Source organism: Pagrus major, chromosome 6 (genome assembly GCF_040436345.1).
Source record: "Pagrus major chromosome 6, Pma_NU_1.0".
NCBI classification, from domain to species: Eukaryota; Metazoa; Chordata; class Actinopteri; order Spariformes; family Sparidae; genus Pagrus; species Pagrus major.
The window spans coordinates 1964403-1988524 of NC_133220.1; positions in this window are offsets into that span (position 1 = coordinate 1964403).

Here is a 24122-nt window from a genome sequence, read left to right on the forward strand (position 1 = left end):
CTCAGAGAACATTTCACCATCTCTCTGTCTCTCTGTGTTTCTGTCTCTGCGGCGCTTTGCTTTTACAGAAAAGGAAACAAGATGGTGGAAAGTTACAGAAGCAAACTGAACCAAACAATGTGACTTTTTAATGTTTTTGAACCTGTTTTCTTCTCAGCGGTCTCAGTGATGGTGGGGTTCAGTAAACATGATGCTGCTCTAACAGGAAGATTTTAAAATGGCTAAATTTTGTGGCAAGATCGGATCTAAATTAAATTATTTTAAAAGAATTTACTAAAACACAAACAGAACCACATATTTATGTACGAAACGCAGTTTGCAGCAGTTTATTAGCCACAGTTTCATCATTTGTTCCTTATTTCTGATCCGAGCTGAAAATCAAAAGTAGCTTTATTTGGTTTATTTTGTATCACAATCATGAGCAGAATATGAAATAACGAATCAGCGGACCACTGACTCTGTCACCGACATGGTAGTTAGCGTTTTCCTCCAGATGATGTCGTCTGTCACATCTGTATATTTGCACACTGTGTTTTATTTGACACAACAGCTGATGTGCCAGTTGTACAGATGTTAGCTGTAGCTGTTAGCTGCCGGACCGGGTTTGGTCAAAGTCCTTTGAGGGAAGTCTTGACACTCAGCAGCAGCAGCGCCCCCTGGTGTTTATATCTGACGAGGCCCGTGTCTCAATGACAACCCTTTTTTTCCTACAGGTTCTTCTTCTGCTACGCATGCGAACAGTTTCGTGACACCATCTTCTGTGTCTGGTGTGGTAATTAGTGTGATATCCTGTCCTGTCAGTCTGCAGTCGCACTGAATGCCTCAAAACTGACGTGAATCTCAACTGTGCCCTCGTGATTGGCTGATGTTTCCCGGTTCAGCTGTAATAAAGCAGATGATTCGCTTTCGGTGGGACGGGGCGGGACAGGTGTCGTACATAAACCATCTCTGGTGTTACAGACTTTTCTTTTTCGAAAGGCTTTGAGTGTTTCGTGTCCTCTCTGATCACGTCTCTGGTCCGGTGACGTCTCAAACTCTGTCTGCTCTCAAAACTCAACTTTAATTGTCTCTTATTTCTGACCAGTCTCTCTCTCTCTCTCTCTCTCTCTCTCTCTCTGTTCCTCTTGTCTCTGTTTGTTCATGAAGTCGACTCCTGCTCATGTTGAAATATTTCCAACGCGTGCCGACGTGTCCTCGCCTCAGTTCGAACCACTTAAGAGCCCATCTGTTCGTGTCCACGTCAGAAGATTTGCATGGTGCTCGGGGTAAACACACCTGCGGCCACTCTGTGCTCTTGTTTTTCCTCCTTCACTCTCTCCGTCTGTCTCTGACTTCAGAACCAGAAGCTCTTCGGGTGATCGGACAGGTTCAGACATGTTGGACGTTCAAAGTGAAAACCCATTTTTAACCTCGGTCACAGCGACGTCATGTGAAAGTTCCCAGCATGCATCGATTTGACTGTTTGATTTGCATTCGGACTGATGTCTTCCCTCTTTCTGCTTTTCTGATTTGAATGTGAGGAGGAAGTGAAAGGAGGCAGGTGTCGCTGTGAGTCCAGCTTCATGTAGTTCACTGTTCTCTGCTGACCCCCATCCTCTAAAAAGGAAACTCTGACATTTCCAGCTGATGTTATCACGAGTCGTCGCTGTTTGTCGTTAATGGCGTGTGTCCAAATTTGCATCTACTTGTTCTGACTGACTGACATTAAAATGTGTCATCTGTGGAGGCATTTCCCCTCAAATCAGGACAGTTTAGTCATTAAAAACAGATGTGTCACTCCCACTGAGGCAGATGTTACAGTCGCTGACCACATTACGCTTCTTTGCACGAGCTCGACTGTATCTCGGGGATTTCTGGGAGACTTTGATCACAGCAGACGAGCTGTGTGGAGACATCTGATGTTTTAAATCAAGTCTCCAGCTGCTTCAGTTGTTCAGCAGAATGCTGCAACTCTGTTTTACTGTGAAGCTCCAGAAATGTTCTGTGGACTACGAGACTTCACCTGACTTTATATCATCAGGAGGAGATGATGGCTGAGCCTGACTTCATATCATCAGGAGGAGATGATGACTGAGCCTGACTTTATATCATCAGGAGGAGATGATGGCTGAGCCTGACTTCATATCATCAGGAGGAGATGATGACTGAGCCTGACTTTATATCATCAGGAGGAGATGATGACTGAGCCTGACTTTATATCATCAGGAGGAGATGATGGCTGAGCCTGACTTCATATCATCAGGAGGAGATGATGACTGAGCCTGACTTTATATCATCAGGAGGAGATGATGGCTGAGCCTGACTTTATATCATCAGGAGGAGATGACGACTGAGCCTGACTTCATATCATCAGGAGGAGATGATGACTGAGCCTGACTTTATATCATCAGGAGGAGATGATGGCTGAGCCTGACTTTATATCATCAGGAGGAGATGATGACTGAGTTTACATTTTTAAAAAGTCACTCAGAGGAGCTGCACGTGAAACAAACTGACTGACTTTAACTCTGAGGCCTTTCGAAGAAGAAGAAATCATGTCGGTGACGTTTTTAGTGCTCAGTTTGATGTAATCGTTTTTTAAGTGTCTCTACACGACTGGAATGAGACCTCTTTACAAATCACATCACACAGACACGGAGGAAGCCGGGGGTCCTAAATCTGTCAACACCTTCGCAGAGGTCGGAGGTCAGGTGACGAGGGATTACAGGAAATGAGGTTGTGTGTGTGCGTGTGTGTGTGTGTGTGTTTGCCCAAGTTAAGACTTTGTAGTGTGTGTGTTTATGTACACGACTCAATCACTGCTCCGTCACATCAACAGTCAGGCTCCATCTCCATTTTCTGGACTTTATTTCCTTTATTTTGTCTTCACGTCCTCGTTGTTTACACAGACACAGACGCCTCTGCTGTTTGTGTAAATACTTCATACCGTCCGGTTCTGTTCTTTGGACCTTTTTTAAAAACAATATGTAGAAAAGTATTGAAGTGGTTGCTCCTCTCCTCGATACAAACTGAGCTTCCACTATCAGTGAAGGTGACAAAGTGCAGAAATGACCGTAAAGCTTTGTTATGACACCAGAAAAGGAAATGGGTCATTTTTTTTAATAAATACAGTTAAACTCCAGACGTGTTTATAGGTTTATTTCTGAAGTATATTGTGGAGCTTTACGAAGAGGTGAGGAGGCTTCTTCCAGTCCAGATGCTAAGCTAGGATAACTGGCTCCAGCCTCATGTTTAACACAACATATCATACGGCCACGTCACTGGGCAGCGCAGTCCTTCACCCGCTCAGGTGGCTGTATCAGCCTTTGTGGTAGAAAACATGTCGGCCACCTTGAATCCTGCTTTCAAGTTATCTTTCGTCTTTGTTTTCCTCCTCCAATCACCACCTGCCTGCAGCTCTCCCAGCCGTTCATCTCTGCATCCCTCCTCACCATCATCATCTTCACATTCAGCTTCTTCAGTAAACCTGCTGTGATCCACCACATCCTGAGTCGGGTCTGCATCTAGGTTCACCTTGTCTGATCGTAAGAGAAGGTGGAACTGTTCCTTTAATCGATGCATCTACAGTCATTTTATTTTCACATTCATTTCCTCGACAAAGCCTCGGCTCTTTGTTCCTCCGCTCAGAGCCGGCAACCTTTTAGGTTTTTCAACAGTGACGATACGAAGAGAAACAAAACGTGAAGTCAGGTGCCTTTGAAAACATGTAGTCCTTTTGTCCTTGGCTCATGTGGGGGTGTGTGTGTGTGTGTGTGTCTGTGTGTGTTCGTTATGGGAACACACACCGCAGCTGCCGGCCTCCCTGACGACCAGCCACCAAACAAAAAAAATTCTTTTCAAAACCGACCTCAGGAACCAGCGGAGAGATGATTAAATTCTCCATGCGAGGAGTTCAAAAGCAATAAAAAATGAAATGAAAACATGGGCGGCGTGCAACACAAAGACCTCATTGTTGCCGGGCAGAGGAATGCGTGTGTGTGTGTGTGTGTGTGTGTGTGTGTGTGTGTGTGTGTGTGTGTTACTGTGGGCAGAGGCCGGGAGGAATTTGAGTTTTTGCATGGAGACAAAAGGTGGCCTATGGTGGGGAGAGAGGATGAGGCACAGAGAGGGAAAGAAAGCGAGAAAGAGACAGACAGTAGCTGCTTCCATCCACGTCTCCATGCTAACACACTAGCATACACTGTGTTAGCATTTTCCAAAGTAAGGTGACGAGTCTTTAAAACTCTGCTCATTCATTTTTTAATGACTATAAGTTATATGAAAGCAGTCTCTCGGTGAGTTATCGCCCGACTCTGCAACTCGCTGCAAATCTCTTTAACGTCTTTCAGCTCTTTGTTTCGGTTTTAACAAGCTGTGTATATTTTAATCATTGTGAGTATGGTAGCATGCTAATGTTAGCATTTAGCTGAAAGCTGTGGACTGGATTAATCCAAACTCTCCCAGACGACGACGATGAGCTGATGAGACACCTTGACACGTTCCCCGAGTCCATAAAGCTGCTTAACTGGATTAAAGGGACACCGATATGACCTGGACGCTGTGTGTGTGTGTGTGTGTGTGTGTGTGTGAGACTCAGCAGGTGATAACAGGTTTATAGGTTTATGTGTCAATCTGTGTCACTGGTGTAATGTAACTGAATACATTTACTCGAGTACTGTACTTGAAACATTGTGTATATGTTGACAGTAACGAAAGCTGTCCGATAAATGTAGTGGAGTGAAAAGTACTCTTAAAACTTTAAAGCTGCTACAATCAACTGTCTTTTCTGTTGATTCTGGCGCCCCCTGTGGACAAAAGCGAGATGACCACGACCAGCTTGTGTGTGCATTTGTTTTGGAAGCGAGTGAAAGACGGACGCATCATATTTTCACACACTGTTAGCTGGATGAGGTCATCGTCACATCCTCGAACCTGAACGACTGAATATGTCGACTGCAGCTGACTCCCAGAACAACACGACCATTTCAGCGCAGCAGCGTACTGGACCTTCATCGTATGCTCACAGCCAGCTGTGAAGTCGTAGTTTGTGTTAAAATAACCCACCGAGCAGAAACAGATCCAAAAGACGTCAGTTCATCCTCTCTGACATGTTGAAAAGACTCCCACTGGAGAGTCAGTGTTTTTAATGTCTTTTTAACGTGCACTCGTCCTTACAGGGTTCAAAACGAAGGTTTTACAGTGTAATTTTAAGACTTAAAGACGTCTGAAGAACTTCTTGTGGTTCAAAATTACATTTTTTATGACGGACAGATTTTACTTCAGGCAGCGAAAGCTACGAAAAGACGTCTTCTATCTGAGCGCTCCATCTTTCTTGTGCGGTCGCTTTGAAAATCTCTCAACTCTTCAGAACGGTTCTGGTCACGTCACCGCGACTCTTTTTCTTTCTCCTGGCCTTGGTGATAATATTCACCGTATTTTTGTCTCCTGTGGATGATGTCATCACCCACATCCTCCTCGCTCTGATGTCCAGATGTGAAATAAAACACAAACGGATCGTAAACCACAGAGGACGAGTGTGGATCATTCAGCGGCGGCTGTCAAGATACTGTTGCCACATTGCTTTTCTTTCCTGACGCTACGTGGACCAGGGCCTCGGTGATTCTGTGTCCAACATAAAATATTACGTCACAATCCAGCCGTCCTGCTGCCGCACCACCAGACTACAGAGCAGCTTCGTCCTTCAGGCTGTGAGACTCCTCGATTCATCCTCAGCACTCGACAACACGCTAAGAATAAATACATAGAAACAGCCGATCATTTCCAGGCATCAGTGGTTTAATTGTGTGTGTGTGTGTGTGTGTGTGTGTGTGTGTGTGCGTGTGTGTGTGTGTTGAACTTCATGATGGTGGAAACACTGACGAAGCGTCTGCAATAACACCATTATAGAGTCTACAATAACAGTGAGAGCAGCTCTGTTACACCTGACTGACTCGCCACCTGCTCCTCACACATGAGAACTGAGTTCCTCCGCCATGTTTCCATGTCGTCATAGAAACCTGTTAATTGACGCTGTTTTTAATAGGAAAGCATAAAATCACAACCAGTAATAATCATCCATTTCATAAAGACCTCTCTAAATAATTCATTTTTCAATATAATTAGTATTTTATACATTAATGATATAAATAGTTTAAAAGAAACATGTTTTCCAGAGGAACTACGTCTCTTGTAACGGCAATATCCCAGACTCCCTTACAAAAAGTGTGATTTTAAGAGTTGTTGCATCATGAAGAGAAACTTATCAAACTTTGTGAAATGGCTTCGACAGACTTTAAATCGTTGGTGCCTTCTTGTAAATTCGGCATTAAACACAACACATTAGGACGTTTATTTTAAAAAGTGTCAGTTTGACGCTGCGTCGCTGTGAAAGCCTGAGTCCAAATCCAAAGTTTGGTGTTTCAACAATGTTTCAACTGATTTCACCAAATGTATTAAAGAATAAAACATACTGATGCTAAACATGTTTATGAATCCAGCAAACAGTAACTAATAAAGGCTACTTGTTTGGAGAAAGAGGAGAAAATCACCAGACTCCCTGAAAGAAACGCTCAATTTAGAGACTTTTTGCACGAAGAGAAACTTTATAAACTTTGTATAATTCTGTGTACGACACATTTTAAACTGTCTGGGACTCCGTGTTCATTCTGCAAATGTTACACATGAAGATATTTCTGTATCTGTTTGTTCCAGTGACGCAGGTTATTGACTCATGACACTCATCAGTATTCAAGTAACTTTATTTGTCATTTACACAGTTAACAGTAAAACACAAGGTTCTCTCAGGACATTTTAAGATGATTTAGTTAATAAAGATCAAATAATTCATGTGTAGGTTCTTCTTTTATTTCCTGATGTGAGTTTCATGTTCAGAATCTCTCCTCCTCAGACTGCAGCTGTCACGTCCCGTTCTTCTCACATTTTGTTTCATCCTCCCGTTCCCGTAACTCTTCCTCCACTTCGCTCGAAGCGCTGCTCCTTCTTTTCTTTACACTGAGTCACCGGCTGACGGGAGGAGGAGGAGGAGGAGGAGGAGGAGGGAGGCTGGTGGACGTCACTCCCACCTGAACTTTGGACTTGCTCACCAAACACACACACTCAACATACTTCCACCAAACTTGGATGGAAGATGAGTCTCGGTCCAGAACAGTCCTCAGTAACTTTCTCTAACACAGTCAGGTGTTTTTCCACGTCTTTGGTTAGTTCCTCAGGGAGCAGTGTTTGGACCTTGATGGAAAAATGTGTCTGTAGGTGGCTGGTATCTGTGATTGAGTACGTGTTGATGCAGATCCAAATAAAAATTGCCTTGGTGGAGGTATGCGCTCTACTCAGTACCATTTCAGTTTAATTTTAGATTAGTCTGCTGAATATTTTCTTGATTTATCACGTGGTGAGAAAACGATGCCCATCACAAACTGCTATAAAACTTCTTGTTCAGTTTTCTGTCCGACTGAGAAACTGGAGCCACTTTTTAACGATGAATCAATAAATCTTCTTATCGACGAATCATTTAACCCTCTGATGTGAATCTTTGTCCTCCAGCTGTGGTTGTCGTGGACGCCTCTCTGGTGTGACATCAGCTCGACGTTGCCAGGGACGACAGTGCCGCCGCCGCCGCCATTGTCGCCGCCTCGTTTCTCTTCCCACCGCGGCACCAGCGGCGGGGAGTCAATCACTTCCTGTTATTAAGTCTGACTGAGGGTCGGAGGTCAAGGGTGAGAGGTGGGAGACAGACGCAGCGTTGACGGGCAGGAGAGACGGAGGCAGAGAGGAGGTCTGTTTACCGGCTGTGTGAGCAGAGAGACGAGGAATTACTGAGGAATGACTGGAATTTCCTGAGTGGCAGCGATGGAGGCTCGAACCAACGCTGCCTCCCTCTCTCTCTCTCTCTCTCTCTCTCTCTCTCCCTCTGTCTCTCTCTCTCTCTGCCTCCCTCTCTCTCTCTCTCTCTCTCTGTGTGTCTCTCTCTGTGTCTCTGTGTCCAACAGATATAATAAATATAAATCAGACGTCACTGTAATGTGGAGGTAAATCTCCGCTCTGCTCTCTGTGTCTGTTTAATGAAGACGAACTGAAGTCTGGAGTCCATCTGAAGAAGTAATCTGATAAAGACGTGTGTTTACATTTCCCCGATCGCTCAGTCAGAATGTAACGGGCACAAAGAGGTTCTGATCCGTCAGAAATATCGCAGAAGATGTTTTCATTGAGAATATTCAGTTAATCCGGTCGTTCACACACTGTCTGTCACCGTCAATTCACATGTTACTCTGTGACCTGAGGATTAATTTGGACAGAACCAGAGGTGACAAACCAACACTGTTCTGGTGACGATGAGTCAACGAGGCCATTAAGCTCGTCTTAGTTCAGAAACTTGGATTCAGACGGTGGACGGTTGTATTTTTTCTGTTTAGTAAAGAAAACAGGTGTCAAAATATTTCCTTTCTTCACATTTAGTGAGTTTATTTTGTTGATTTATAGACTCAGTAGTGAACTGGCTGCTTTTATATCTCCCAGCTGAAACTACGGGTCTGTCAGACCTCCATCACCTCTGGTAGCTGGTTAGCTATCCCCCGGCCCGTCATAACGTCAACACTCCGTAACGTCAACACTCTGTTGATAAAGTTACTTCATTTTGAAAGTTTTAAAAATACGCATTGCTCCTTTAAAATGAATCATTGTGAAAATATCAACTATGTTTAGAAAAACTCTGATTTTGAATGAAAACACTTCTGAACCTTTGTTCCTAATATGAGAGTGAATTCTCCCGTGTGTGTGTGTGTGTGTGTGTGTGTGTGTGTGTGTGTGTGTGTGTGTGTGTGTGTTCAGGCCGATATAAAACATGGTGGACGTGTTTCACCTCCTGCATTTATTTCCAGATCAGCCCGAGCTGTGAGAGGATCCTGTTACATGACGCTGTGACCTGCCAAGTGAAGTACAATGAAGTGAGTGCACACACACACACACACACACACACACAGTACACACAGTACACACTGTTGAACACAATGATACCTCATTCTCACCAAAGCTGCGACACATAAAGACGTGTTTGTTGTACTTTTTTTACTCCACTACATTTATGTGATCCCTTTAGTCACGTTGCCGTTAATGAGACTGAATATAATCGATAATAAAATAAAACCTCAAACACACGTTAATCTCTGTTCTTTGCTGATTTCACTTCTAAAAATAAATCTAACGTGACAACATCAAACCTGCTGAGAGATCCTGAGACGCGTCTGAGTTTGGACTTCTTCTGAGCGGGTCGGGTCTAAATCGGCTCCATGTGTGTTTGAAGGTACAGTAAATCCTGCAGCCTGCCCCCGGCTTCATTTCAGGGAGGGTGGGATCAGCGCTAAGCTGAGTGAAGGCAGGAGTCCCCGCCCTCAGGGGAGACATCAAGAGGTAGAGTCAGCATACTTTATGTATGGAGTCAAGGTAACACGACTCCCCTTCTTTCACTGCCGACCTCAGTGTGTATCTGTGCCAACATCTGTGATAACTGCCTCAGTCTGTGTGTGTGTGTGTTTGTGTGTGTATGTGTGTGTTTGTGTCTTCACTGTAGCTGCTGAGACAAAAGTGTTTGCATGCACCCCGTCTGACGAACAAACTTGATCGTGTATCGAGGCTGCGAATAACAAATCTTAACTTTTCAAACCCGATCTGTTCTGTGGCACCAGTTTTCTTCCGTTTACGATCAAAGTTGAGTGTTAAGTTTTATAAATGAGGCTCCGTGTTGCCTGATGGCTCCGTTTTCAGTGTCTCCCACGTTATTGACACATTGAGAAAGTCATCGACAGAATAATCAGCGATGAAAACAATCGATAGTTACAGCACGTCGAAGCAAAAATTAGATTAAGTACAAGAACCTCAATAAACAGTAAATAAATCAAAATGTCCGCCTGCTCTCTGTAACTCTGCGTGAATCTCTCTGAGCTGGAGCTTCAGACCCTCAGTGTCCGTGTGAGGATGAGGATTAACCCGAAACTCTTCCCGACACGCAGACCCGGCCCGTCACAGAGCCCGTCGAAGCCCTCGTCGAGCCCGTACAAACATCACCCAGCGCCAGAGAGCGACAGGAAGTGGAGCTGCAGACTTCAGTGACGTGTTCAGAGACCTTTCCTCGTTTTTCCCCCTCGATGCTGCAAATTCCTGTAAACTGGGTCAAGCTTTGTGTGTGTGTGTGTGTGTGTGTGTGTGTGATCAGTGTGATTAGTGTGTGATCAGTGTGTGATCAGTGTGTGTGTGTGTGTGTGTGATCAGTGTGATTAGTGTGTGTGTGTGAGTGTGTGATCAGTGTGTGAAGTACTGCACTGTGGTACAAATTCAAGGTACTTGTACATTATTTGAGTCTTTTCTTTTCAGTTGTTTCATGAAATATTTTTACTTCACTTCATTTATTTGACAGATTTTTACACAAGAGTTTATAAAAATGATGTTTTGTCATAAATAAAAGCTGCTGTATGTGATAACTTGTTGTACTTTACATGTATGAATCAGAGTGAGACCTCCCTCATCTGTCTCTCTCTCGGTGGATGATTTGTTGAAGGTGTTTAAAGCTGCTTCTCGAGTGTCTCGTCTCAGTGACTCTCTCGGCTCCGCTAACAGAGAGCGACGGTCGCTAACGTTAGCTGAGAAGTGGGGTCCGCTAACATAAAGTACCGAATGGCTTCCAGCAAAACACAGAAGCTCCACAGAGCCTCTTTAAACTACCTGAGATTTCGAAACAATTAGTCGATCAGTCAAAAGTTAACTGGCGACTGGGCGCCGCAGCAGCTCAGCTGGTATCATCGCTTTTCACCACATTTCTCACAACTTTTAGAAAATCAAACAAAGTAATGGATCAATGGAGAAAATAATCAGCAGATGAATTCAGAAGGAAATGAAACAGCTTCACTTGTGATTTGTTCAAACGTGCCCTCAGGACACCAACAGGATCTCTTTACAGTCACACTTTACAGGAAGAGGTGTGTGTGTGTGTGTGTGTGTGTGGACAGACGTGTGTGTAATGACCTTCTTCCCGTCACTGTTGACTTATGGGAGGTCGAGCAGGCGGCAGCAGAGGTCAGCTGGAGCTCGGGCAGCGTCGCAGCACCGCGTCAGGACGGATTTATAGAGTTTTACATGATTGAAACCGGATGTTTCCATTCAGAACCGTTCTATTAATGACTCTGCATTGAACTCTTTACTTCAACAAACCGGGTTTCATGTGGACGAAGGCTGGACGGTGGAGCTGAGCCCGGCCTCGGCAAATGAAAGAAGTTTATTATGACTCATATTTATATTTGTTTGTCCACCGAGATGGCGTCCTCAGCGCTGCAGGAGCAGCTGAGACCTGCACAGGTTCTTCAACATTTAGTCGACTGTTCACTTCTGAGGCAACATGTCTTCTTCTGGTACTTCCTCAGATTTCTGTATATTTACTTCTGATGACTGATTTTCCAAATAACTGGTTTCATTTGCTGAGTTTTGTTGCGGCATCTTCAAATTTAAAGACTTTGTTTTAATAAATTATCTTAATAAACGAACACTGAGGTGGAAACAGGGTGAAACCTCTCCTGGAGACTCAGCTCACGGGTTTCCCACAGGTTTGGTTCTCACACGTCTAAACTCAACAGACGTACAAGGGGAAGCATGTGGAAACATTTAGAGCTGGCAGCTTCAAATCACTGTGTCCCCCCGTCACCCCGAACACCCCCCTGACAGGGCTTTGAACCCAGCCCCAGAGGTCAGAGGTCCAATGAGAGGGGTCAGCACCAGGATGGAGTCCAGGCCTCCCAGAAACAAGCAGCCGGCCGGCAGAAGAGACAAAAGACAGACGGCCTTATCAATACCTGCATTTTCATAAACACATAACTGTGAGGGAGTCGGTGTTCATGAGTTTTGCAGGAGTGGTTTTGGAGCGAGGCCTGAAGCTGGAGGGTTTCAGGCCTCGAAGAAAAACACTGCACACATCGCTCAGACGGAGTAATCGGATACTTTTCTGAAACAGGCGACACCTCAAACACGTCAAAACACCTGCGATCATAACTGTCAGAGAGAAGTCCTGTCAGGTAATCGTGTTTTTTATTCACTAACAACACAAAGCTGATCTCATCCTGCAGGTTTAACAGTCAATCAGTCGGATCTCTTCCTGTTTCCCAGCTGCACCTCGTTTCTCTCTCAGGTGTAACTGAGCCTCTCTCCCTCTGTTCAGCCGTCACATGACAGGAACCTGAGCTGACGTCCTGCATTCCTGCACACAAAAAGGGCCGAGGCGTCAGAAAGAGCAGAGCAACCGACCATCAGAACCACGGCTGGAATGTAACTAAGTACATTTACTCAAGTACACTTCAGTACACATTTCAGATACTTCAGTCTTTTCTTCTCGTCCCACTTTCTACTTTTACTCGACTACATCTCAGAGGGAAGTACTGTACAGCTTTAGTTACTAGTTACTTTACATCAGCAAATATTTTAATTTTCAGTCTGGAAACCAGCTCGTCTTCACTTCTGAACTGTTTCACCGACATGTAACCGATAAAAAACAAACTCAACTATTCTGCACATGTTTGACGATGTGTTTTAGTGATGGAGGTGAACAGAACCGGTCCTGACTTGACCCGAAGACATCGCATCGTATGAAGAGCGAAGGAAAGTGTGTTTAAGTAAAACAGAGTCTTTGTGACGGACGGCCGCTCCCTCTGTTTGGTCTCTCAGTCGTCTCTTTGTTCCCGTCACACACTCAGAATCACCTCTGACACACACTGACACACACTCTGACACACACTCTCACACACACTCTCACACACACTCTCACACACACTCTCACACGTACAAACACTCACATGTTTGTCTTGTTTTGATTTGATTTTCTGTCGTGAACGTTGTGAAATCTTGAGTAAACTCGACTGTTCACACGTGAGAGCAGCAGAGAAGAAGAGACACAGTTTCACACTTTGCTCACAGATGTTTAATTATTATTTCTCCTGCGTCGACACGTGAAACATCGAGCTGAACGTCGATCAACAAGTCAGATTTATAGACACAGAGATCTAAACACATCTGGTGATGATGAAGATGAAGGCGAAGCACTCGACGCTCCTCTGGGTCCAGATACATTTAGATGAGCTTTGAAATCCCTTAAATCAATTAAACTAGATCTTCATGTGCAGTTGAAATATAAAACGCAATTACATTTTTTTAAAAACGGGAGTTCAAAGTTCAAAGTCGACTTTATTGTCAAAACTGCAATATGTACAAGACATACAGAGAATTGAAATTGTGTTTCCCTCTATCCAGACAGAAATAAGAAATATAAGAATATAAAAGTTGACTTTTGTTTTGAAGCAGACTTGTCACAGGAAATGCAAAATGTTCAGTTGTTCTGCTCTTATAAAGGCGTCTACGGAGCAGGACAGCAGACATTTTTATGCATTTGTAGACAGCGGGTCCATTTTAAAGGAGCACTCTGTAGATTTGAGGAGAAATGTTACTGAGAAGAGAAACATCTTGGACCTGCTGCACCTCGTCCCCCCTGTCATCCCCCCTGTCATCTGTCAAGCTGTCCTGACAATGAAGCCATGAAAAGGCCAAAAATATATGACTGAAAAAAACAAACTGAGCTTAAAGGACAACACAGTTTAAACAGTTTTACTCTGTTTATATGTGGCGGACCCTGCCACCTTTGTAGCTTCAAACAGTGTTCTGGGACCTTATTCTCCTCTGAGAGCAGCTTGTTTACTCACTGATGGAGACAGTTTGTGTTGTTACTTCATAATATTGTAAATATTAAAAGTGCCCCTTTGAGTTCTGGTGTCAGCGAGTGGATCCCAGCGCTCCGTCTGCTTGATGAGCGGCCGTCATCATCACGGGCCAGAACATCAGTTCAGACCCTGATGACTCGGGTTCGTCCTGTTTGCAGACTTTTTCTTTTTTACTTTCTCTTCACGCTGCAGCCGCCGTCACAGAGTTCACACTGCTGCACGCAGCAAGTTTACAATCAGGACAAACTGCTTCATTATTCGAACTTTGACCCTTGTTCATCCATCGCAGCCTCAGAACAAAACTTGAAGTACAAAGAACGAAGTACTTATACTTGAATGTGTTGTCATCTGTCAGAGAGCTGTCAGGTGTTTGTCCTCTGACGTGTCCTCCGCTGTGCAGAGGATTGTGGGTCAGCTGGCTTGTGCACTGTGAAATGTGAGCGGATGCAGTCGGACATCCTGGTATTTTCGGCATCCTGCAGTTCGCACTTCATACTGGGACATAATAAATCTTTTTCTGGCATACTGAATAGAAAGGCAGTGTAACGTTTTAATAATCATAACACATCCTGACAAACATATTAACAGAGGACGGTAAAAACAACCGGCACGTCTCTGTGATCACGGTGAAGGTTTGTTGAACTACAGATGAACTCAGGATAATGTTTCAGGCTGAACCAGGTGTTAATGTGAGTCTGAACTGGAAAACAGGATATTTCTGACTTTTGTCGTCTCGTGTTCTGATGAACGAGCTGCAGGATGTTTGTATGAACTCAGTCCCGGCTTCTTTCTCGTCAGTGAGGTTTGACCTGCGGGGTGTTTGCACGGCGGTGGGCTTGATGGTGGATTTCCCCCTCGTGTTCACACTCCGCTTCATCTCATCAGAAAAACAGTTACGGCAGGAAATCGACTGCAGCGGCAGACATCAGATTATCTTCTCTTACAGTCAGGAGACTTCCTGTTTCTGTCTGCTGTGATGGAAACTACCCGACTGTACCCAGCATTTTTCTAACGAACACGAGGCGGCAGTCTTGGGGAATTTAACAGGATGCGGTGGATGATTTGTCATAAAATGAATCCATGAAAATATAGTTCAGATTTTTGTATTTGTTGTTCATGATAGACAGTTTTGCAACCTTTTACTTGAAGCTACAAGAAACAGTCATTCATTGTTGATTGACAGCAGACGATGGTGAAACTGGACTTTGTTTCGGTGTCGTACCGCCCGACTACAGAGCAGCTTCTCTCCTCAGGCTGTGAGACTCTTTAATTTTGGTTTAAAATATTCAAAAATGAACTGAAGTTATCAGGAGAATGTGTTGCAGAGATATCTACTTAAGTTAGCATGCTAACCCGCTAGCTTCAAGTCTCTTTGTACCTGAAGAGGTGATGATCCGAAAGTAAACAACACCAACAACAGAGCTCTCTGTCCATTTTTATTTAAAAGGGCTGCTAACTGCAGGGCTAGTTGAGCTAATTAGCTAAAGGCAGCAGTTGTTCTGGTGATATGCTTCCCCCTAGTCGTTTGAATTCTTACATACTGCACCTTTAAGAGCAACTATAATGATACAGTCTGCAGGTCACACAGAGACGTCAGCGTTACATGTAGACGTTTGATAACCAGTTAGAAGTTAAGTTTAACTAAAAGATCTGAGTCCTTCTTCCTTCTTTTCTTGCTTCTCACTAATTTCTAGCTTTCTGAATAATCCTGTTAATGAGTTTTCTGTTCAGCTGATGACGAGGTGACGACACTGGGGTGGAGAGAAACCCAGAGATTGAGAAATCACCGTAAACAAACACAGCTGTGTGTTCGGCCTGTTTGCTTTCGTCCTTTCAGCGTTTGACTCGTCACAGATCTGCTTCATCGCTGAGCACAGAGAGCGGAGACACACCCGGCTGAATCACTGCGAGTCAGGCAGCAAGTCAACACGCAGCAACGGCTGATAGGTGGAGGACGACGAGAGGAAACGCTGCCTCCTGCTGCTCTGTGACTGTGTCAGAGAGCGGCTGACCTGCTGAAGAGTCGACACACTTCACTGTTACTCACAAACCTAAAGGAGCAGTCTGTAGTTTAAAGGAGCAGTCTGTAGTTTAAAGGAGCAGTCTGTAGTTTAAAGGAGCAGTCTGTTCTCCTCTTACAAATATGCAGACGTGTCATCAGTCCACACAGTCTCTCCTCCAGTAGAAGTTCAGATACTTGTGTAAAAACAGAGTAGAAGTACTGATTCAACTTCTTTAGTCCAGTCAAAGTAATAGAGTACAGGCTCTGAAATGTACTCAGAGTAAAAAGTCTCCCTCCGAAGGACATTTGGGTGACACATGATGAGACACAGGTCAGTGTCTGCCATCATCAGGAGGCGTCCTACTTTGGACCCGAGCTACAAAAATAGTTTGAATTTGGTCAAATCTTCAATTGTTAGTTTAAAATTAAGGCCTTGAGCTCCTGATCGTTTGAAGGCAGCTTTACCACAATCACCAACATCTCATGTCTCATCGTGTTACCATCACATTATTATTTTGTTATATTAACTGTATCGTGGCACGTTTGTTTCTGGTTTACAGTCGTTCTTCTGTTCGGCTCTGAGCACGGCTTCATGTCAGCAGGGCAGGAGGAAGAGGAGGATGAAGGAGGAGGAAGTGTTTGTTGTATCTGAGGAGAGGAGGCTGCAGAGACCAAACAGCAAAGATTCAGTCAGATTCACTTGACAGGATGTTTTTTATAATGATCACAGTCATTTACTAACATTTCACATCTGACAACAGCAGAGCCACGAGTCAGTGTTGGGATTGTGATGCAGATGTAGAGTTTCATTGTGACCAGCAGAGGGAGACGTCAGTGTCGGGGACAGACGGATCATCAGGGACGATGTTCAGCATTTCATTTAAAACTGTTGAGGCGGCGTCCTCTCTCCGTCCCTCGTCTCCACGCTGTGGTCTCACTCCATGTCCCGCCCACAACACCGTCTGATTGGTCACATGTCACAAGTAACAGTCTGTCAACCCTGAATCTGCAAAGTCACTCGAGTCGTCAAATAGTGGAGTGGAAGTTTAAAGTAGCAAGAGATGGAAATACTCAAGGGAAGTAAAAGAAGCTTAAAATGCACATAAATAAAAAACTGTACGTATTTGAATGGAACTAAAAACATGTTAATATCTGGTCCAAGACCTTCGACACACTGGGACTGAGAAAAGTCAACAAATACACCTCCAACTTTGCAGAGACCTGGTTGGTTGGTTCTGGCTTTAAACGAGGGAGCTGGTTGGACTTTATGTTCATACAGTCTGACTGCCTGGTGTTCAGTCTGCTGGTGCAAACACACTTTGAGCCTCACAGATCATCCTGAGAAACATGGGCTCTGAACTCTCACAAGAAGAGTACGACCGGTTTGCTCATGACTATTATGAAGTTGCTCTGAGTTGGACCTGCCTCCTACCAGATATCGGCATAGACGAGTCTCTGCTGAAATATTCTGGCATCGACTCAAACGCTGTGCTGCAGACCTACTCTAATGAGCTGATCAACAGCGCTCCAGGCTACATCGACAGGTTGGGATCGGGTTTGTCTCCGATGACTCCAATCCCAAATGCTGTTGGACTTGGAGCATTGGTGATTTCTATGGTCTTGGAGATCGTCATGAAGAGCACCACTGAACCGACTGAGGATACATACAGCCTGCTGAGACGTGTGTTTGGTGAGGAGAAACGTTCAGCTGTCCGGGACACAATGTCAGAGGTCGTGAAGCGCCATCGCACCTTCATGAGCAATGAGCAACGATTACGGGAGGAAATACGAAGACTAGAAGCACAGCTGAGCAACCAGCTGACCGTCCTGAGAAACTCCCTGCTGCATGACGGACAGATGAGCACCCGGGGCTTCAAAATCTGGGTCAACGGAGCCTCCTTCCACCTCCAGATGTTGATCCATGAGGCTCGACTGAACATTCAGGCCGGCAGACGTAGATCAGACTATGTTAATGCAATCAACGCTGCCATCAGTTTGTATCTGCAGGACCTGGATGCTTTGCTGGAGAAGTACAAGAGTCACAGCACCAGTACTAGAATATATTGGTCTTCTGCTCCATTTGTCATTGGAGACTGTGTTATAGAAAGCGAGAAATGTGAAGTGCTGTATCAATCTGGTCCCTGTAGTCCAATAAATGAGGGTTACAGGAAACTTGTTCACTCAAAATTTGACTCAGAGCTGAAGAGTCATTTTTCAAATATCAGGAACAACCTCGCCGCTCTAGTGAACCAACGTGGTTCATTCACTCTGCCATCAACCTCTTTACACGGTTAAGTGAGAAGATTTCTGATCTACATGTTTTGCTGATCTGTTCTTAAAATCTGCGACTCAATCGTGAGAATAAATGTTCATAATTCATGTCTCTGCATTTAACGTTGGTTTAGGCTCAATGTGAAATGTTATGTTGAGACAACGCTGTGCTTAAGCTGCACAACAGCCACTTGGTTACACAGCCGTCTCCTTAATGTCTGTGTGATCTGGCTCCACACGTACAGATCTGAACGTAGTGGAAGGGGTTTGCAGAAATGTTGACTGCCAACATTTCATGATGGTGAATGAGTAGAGTGATGAAGTTCATTCTGCTGCACAGAGATGTTTGTTGTGATGGTTATCTACTGATGATGTTCTGATGCAGACACGCTGCTCTCTTGTTACATGACATGTTTCAAGACAAATAAAATACACTGATTTGAATAATATTTTTCTTGATTTGTCTTTTTTTCCCCAGTTGCCTCGTTAAAATTACATCCACTCCGTCTCCTCAGTCTGACCCTGTGACTTCTGGTGGGTTTTGGCACGTTTTGTGTTTCTGGTTGCATAACTTCTGCTAGAAAGATCATATTGGCTGTCATGTGGTGTGAGGGCGCGGCACAAGATTGAGGGACAACAAGGCTGTTGATTTGAAAAGTTTAACTGCTGAAGACAAGACGTCTCCTTCTTCACTGTAAAGTCCTTTGTTGGTGTGTTTTGCAGGACGTGATGTCACAAAATCATCTTATAGTACAGGTGCTCAGCTGAGATTAAATGTGAGCTCAGAGAAACTTTCCTCCTTCAGCAGATGAATTATTCAGCTCGGTAACACTTTGAAACACAGAAATATGAGTAAAGTAATGTGGAGCGAGTGAGGAAATAATCATGATTGTTGAATGAGTACTTCCTGATTAACTGTGAATAAAGTTTAGTAACATATAGTTTTTTCTTCCAAATTTGCAAAATGGCTAAGAATTGGTAGAACATTATATTTGAAGTATCTCTAAAAGTGGCCAAAGGTCAAAAACTGACACTTTGGGTTTCCCAGCTGGGCGCACTGAAGACACATCCTGCAGATTCTGACTCAGAAATCATCTCTTCTTACAAATATGCAGACGTGTCAACAGTCCACACCGTCTCTCCTCCAGTAGAAGTTCAGATACTGAACACAAAGTCCGACAGCTCAGCTGGGATACACGACTGATCTGAATGTATTTATGATGAACTTTTAACTGACATCACAGTGCTGCCATCTGCTGGTGTGAACATTCACTGACACGCCTCAGCAGAGCGTCTGCAGCTGAACTGGGCTGAAGCATCAGAACATTGTTAGAAACCTGCTGAGGGCGGTCAGTACCTGTCGGACAACTAATGTATAGTCATTACTTTTCTATTGTTTTTCTTCTTCTTTTCTTCTTCTTTCTTCATCTTCTTCTTCAGCAGATGTAGTTCAGTGGTCTGACTCAGCTGGAGTCAGTGTGTCTTCTATCTTTAGAGCATTTCAGCACATGAAGAGTATTTCATGGTGCCTCCAGGTGTGTTATCTACACACACCTCCATGTTACCTGATTAAACGTCTTCCTCTGGGATCTGCACAGAAGTCGTGTTGAGTAACGACTGTAGTTAAACTCTGTTAGTGGAGGCTGGAAGTTTCCTCCTGCTCCTGCACCAGTTTGTTGTGCTAAGCTAAGCTAAACATGGTGGACCGGTCCTTCAACTGAACCCACAGAGATTTAATTAGTATTAATCTTTTCATCTGCTCAGAGAGCTAACGAGTGTTTTTCAGGTAATATCTGCAGTCAGTGCACCTCATGATGTAACGTAGAAATATCCCACTGAACTTGAAGGCAGCAATATTTAAAATGTTTTCTCTACACACACACACATACACACACACACACACACACACACTGACCTTTCGCAGCAACGATCCAGGAGGAGACGGGCCAGACGACAGCAGCACTTCGTCCTCATTAACCGGCCTGTCTGTCCATTAACGAGCCGCACATTCACCACCTGATTGGACGAGGCAGGTGAGCGAGGGATTCGTTCAGACGTGTGATTGGCTGTGAGAAATCACTTTCCTTTATTAGAAGCAGAGCCAACGCTGCTGACGCCATAGAGACCATTATTCCTCCACACACACACACACACACTCACACACACACACACACACACACACACACACACATGCACACACACACACACATGCACACACACACACACACATGCACACACACACACATGCACACACACACACACACATGCACACACACACACACACATGGTTAAAGGCAGTGCATTTGTGCTCTTGTTTGTCTGTCTTTGTGAGGACCAGTGTTTGTTGAGGACGTCTTTACAAAGTGAGGACATCAGACCTGGTTTTAAGGTTCGGGTCAGACTGAGGTTCAGTTGACGGCGACGCGTTGAGGTTAAGTTTGTAATTGTGATGGTTAAACCTGCTGTAACTCATTTCTTTCACCACTTGGTGGCAGCAGAAGCAACGTTGGACACTGAACGCTGAGATATCATCAAGCTGAAGTTTCAGCAGTTACAGAGAAACACGATCAGTCGTGTTTGTGTCTCCTGATGAATGTAAGGCGCTTAAATGACATTTTACATTTTTTGTCCTGATAATATGACCTTGATCTATCATGAATCTGTGGTCACAAACACACCACCCTCATTCAAATGATTTGGAGGATTAATGTTTTTTTACCACAACGCATGATTTGGTCAAAAGACGGCCCGAGTCCAATATTCTCTCTCTTTTAGCTCAGTTTTGGTCTCGTTAGCTGCTAAACGCTCGTCTCTAACTGTCTGCCGGCTGTCGGTGGTGCAGGAAGTGTGCAGAAGCTGAGAGCCAACAGATAAACGCCGTCACCCTGTTTTTAAAATGTTCATTTGATTCGATATTATTCTAAGAAATGCTGATTATGGTTGCTTCGCTCACTCGACAGGCTTGTTACATCACATCCTGACTGGATCGACACTGAAGGCTGGAGAACAGAAGGAGTCTCAGTGCTGGACCAGAACAGAACATGTCAGCTGCTGAAAAAGTGGGTCACAACCCAGAAATTAGAAGCTGTTATAAGTGAACAGGAGGGAGAGGGAGGTGTGAATGTGACTGTCTGGAAGCAAACGAGAGACGAGAGAGGAGGAATCAGGAAAGATTGACGAGGAGGACGAGGACTAAATGGAGAGAAGAGAAAAAGGTTTTCATTAAAAATAAAATGTCTAAAACAAAAAAATTAAATATGTAAAACAGGGAGGTGAGGAGAAACAAAGACGTGAAGAAGGTGTGAGAAGCTTTCTGACCGGCTGGTTTACTGAGCCGACGACGGATGCAGAGTGGAAATGAAGCGTCTTCCCGAGGAAGAGGAAGAGGAGGATGAAGAGGCCGGAGAAGAGCGGAGGAACAGCCCGAGGAACAGAGAGGAGAGGATTCATAAGAGATGTTATAAGAAGATGGAGATGTGAGGCTGTTGGCTCCCTGCTCTCCTCAGATGGTGTTTATTCACACACTGTCTGAACAGAGAGGATTGTGGGTAAGGACTACGGTTCAGTGTCTGGCCTGAAGGAAAGACAGTTTATCTGCACCTGTTTGTGAAAACTGGCAGAAACATGAAGCTATTTTTTTTTTTTATTTCTGAAGCAAAAATCACCAGAGGAGACAAAAGTCCAGATGATCCGTCCTCCAGTAGAAGTTCAGATACTCAGATACTGATTCAACTTGTTTACTCCAGTGAAAGTAATAGAGTACAGGTTGGTAAAGCGTCCCGAGCAGCAACAAAGTGAGAAAATAAGAAACTCTCTGCAGATACGAGACACTAACACGCCTCTTCTCCCCATTCAGCCTCCCTCTCTGTCTGTTTACGTCTTCTTACGTCTTTGTTTCGTCTCGCTGCGTCTGCCGTGCGTGATGTGCTCTGATAGGTCGACATCAGTCTGGTGATGTTGGGAAGGCGGCGTGCGATGATGCCAAATAACAATAATCCATAATTCACCTCAAATGCATCAAACTAAAGTAACGAGGCTGTTTTGAAGCTGTGAGGAGGAGAAAGTTCAGATGTTTGTGTTCAGATGTAGAGAGGGAAAGTCTCAGAGATACTCAGGTACAGTACAGATACCTGAAACATGTACTGAAGTACAGTAATGGAGTATTTGTACTTCACGAGTTTGCTTCAAAGGGCTTCTGGATCTGTACAGGATACATCACCTTCTATCATTAGACACTGATTCAGATGTGGACAATCTACAGAAAATGAAAAAAAAATGTGGGGAAAAAAAGACAGAAACCTCTCCGGACAGGAAATAGATTATCGTGGTATAACAAGAAAAGTTTGTTTTAAAGAGAAACATTGTCTGAAATAAGGACAAATGTTTCAGGATACAACAGAATTGTATTATTTAATTCATGTTGGTCATTTATCGTACGGTTCAGGTCATGTGACCTGTCAGTCACTGTCAACACTGACGGACGCTGAGCGAAGGTGCTGATGTTCACATGTGTGAGCGAGCGAGAGAGAGCGAGAGAGAGAGAGAGAGCGAGCGAGAGAGCTGGACACAAAGAGGTGAGATACCGGAGTGTGAAAGTGAAGGGGGGAGATGAGTGGGAGGAAGATGAAGGTGAGAGAAGAGGAGGTGTTGAAGACCAAATCATCTCAGTCTGCGCCTCCTCCGCTCTTTGTCTTTATTTATCTGCAGTGTGATTACATGCTGCTGATAGTAACTGCAACACCAAACACTCAGAGGGTCTGGGAGAGCTTCAGAGCGGTGACCTCACATCTTCTGGAGTCTTCAGCCTCGTTAGCAGCTCAGGATGGATCGTCCTCAGGTATCATCGTGACGTGATGACGTCTCTTCCTGCACCATCATGAGGTTGACATGGTTGTGAGTAAAATGTCTCCACAGCTGTTTTAACATCTGGTTCAAACATTCACGTCAAAAAGTCCAACACTTTAGTTTCTGTCCAGATTCCTGCAGAGCTGATGGCCTTCATCCATTAGCCTCAGAGATACTTTGTGTTTAGTGCTGATTATCAAATGTTAGCATGCTAACATGCTACGCTAAGATTGTTAACATTTTAACATTAGTTAAAAGCAATTCACAAACAAGCTGTTAGAAAAACAGGGGCGATGACTCCTGATGAGTCGCTCCACAGACTCAACTCTTTCCTGTCGTGGACACATCGTATTTTGTTGTGATTGTGATTTTAGCAGCAGCAGGACAGCGTCTGGTTTCCGTGTGGTGTTCAAGTTCAGCATGTTAGCGTTTCATTGTGAGCGTGCTGATGTTAGGATGCGTTTAGGAGGACCCTGATGAATACAGTGAAATAAAACAGATAAAACAGAAGAATATAAGTAACAGAAAGCTCCTGAAGTCGGTCTGAACGCAGCTCGGTTTGGTTCAGTTCGCTCCCTCCTGAGGTCGTCTCTCCCTGAGCGCTCGCTCCTCATCTTCACCTCTCTGCTTCTTCTTCTGCTGCATTGACTTTTCTTTCCTCTCTCATCTGTTTGCTTCTGTTTGTATCTTGTTTTATTTCACCACTGTGTCGTACACACATGGAAAACTTCACTGTGAAGGTGTGAACCTACAGAGACGTCTCCTCCCGCACAGCGCATGTTACATGGAGCTCAGAGGGACACCTGAGGACACCTGAGGACACCTGAGGACACCTGCATTATGAATCAAAACTCACTCATTCATAATTTAATCGCAGGTGTAACTGTAAAACACTTCTGAAAGTGTAGATTTGATCCCTCGACAGGATCGTTACCCTGATTATCGAACACATGGTGTGATTCATATGAACGCTGAGTCTCTTCTGCCTCTTCATGTCTCTGCAGGTAACACTTCCTCTGTCTCACACACACACACACACACACACACACACTGTATTCACATGATTAGCACATATGAAGGTGTAAATAGGTCTAATGTTTAAATGAGGGCACGTACAAATGAGTCAGACCTGTCGATCCCGGCGTGCCAGTGAGTTCATGAATAGATATACAGTGACGCTCCACACAGCTGTGGGGGGCCACAGCTGTGGGGGGGCCACAGGTCGGAGCGCTGCAGCGAGGACACAGCGTCGTTTTGATTCA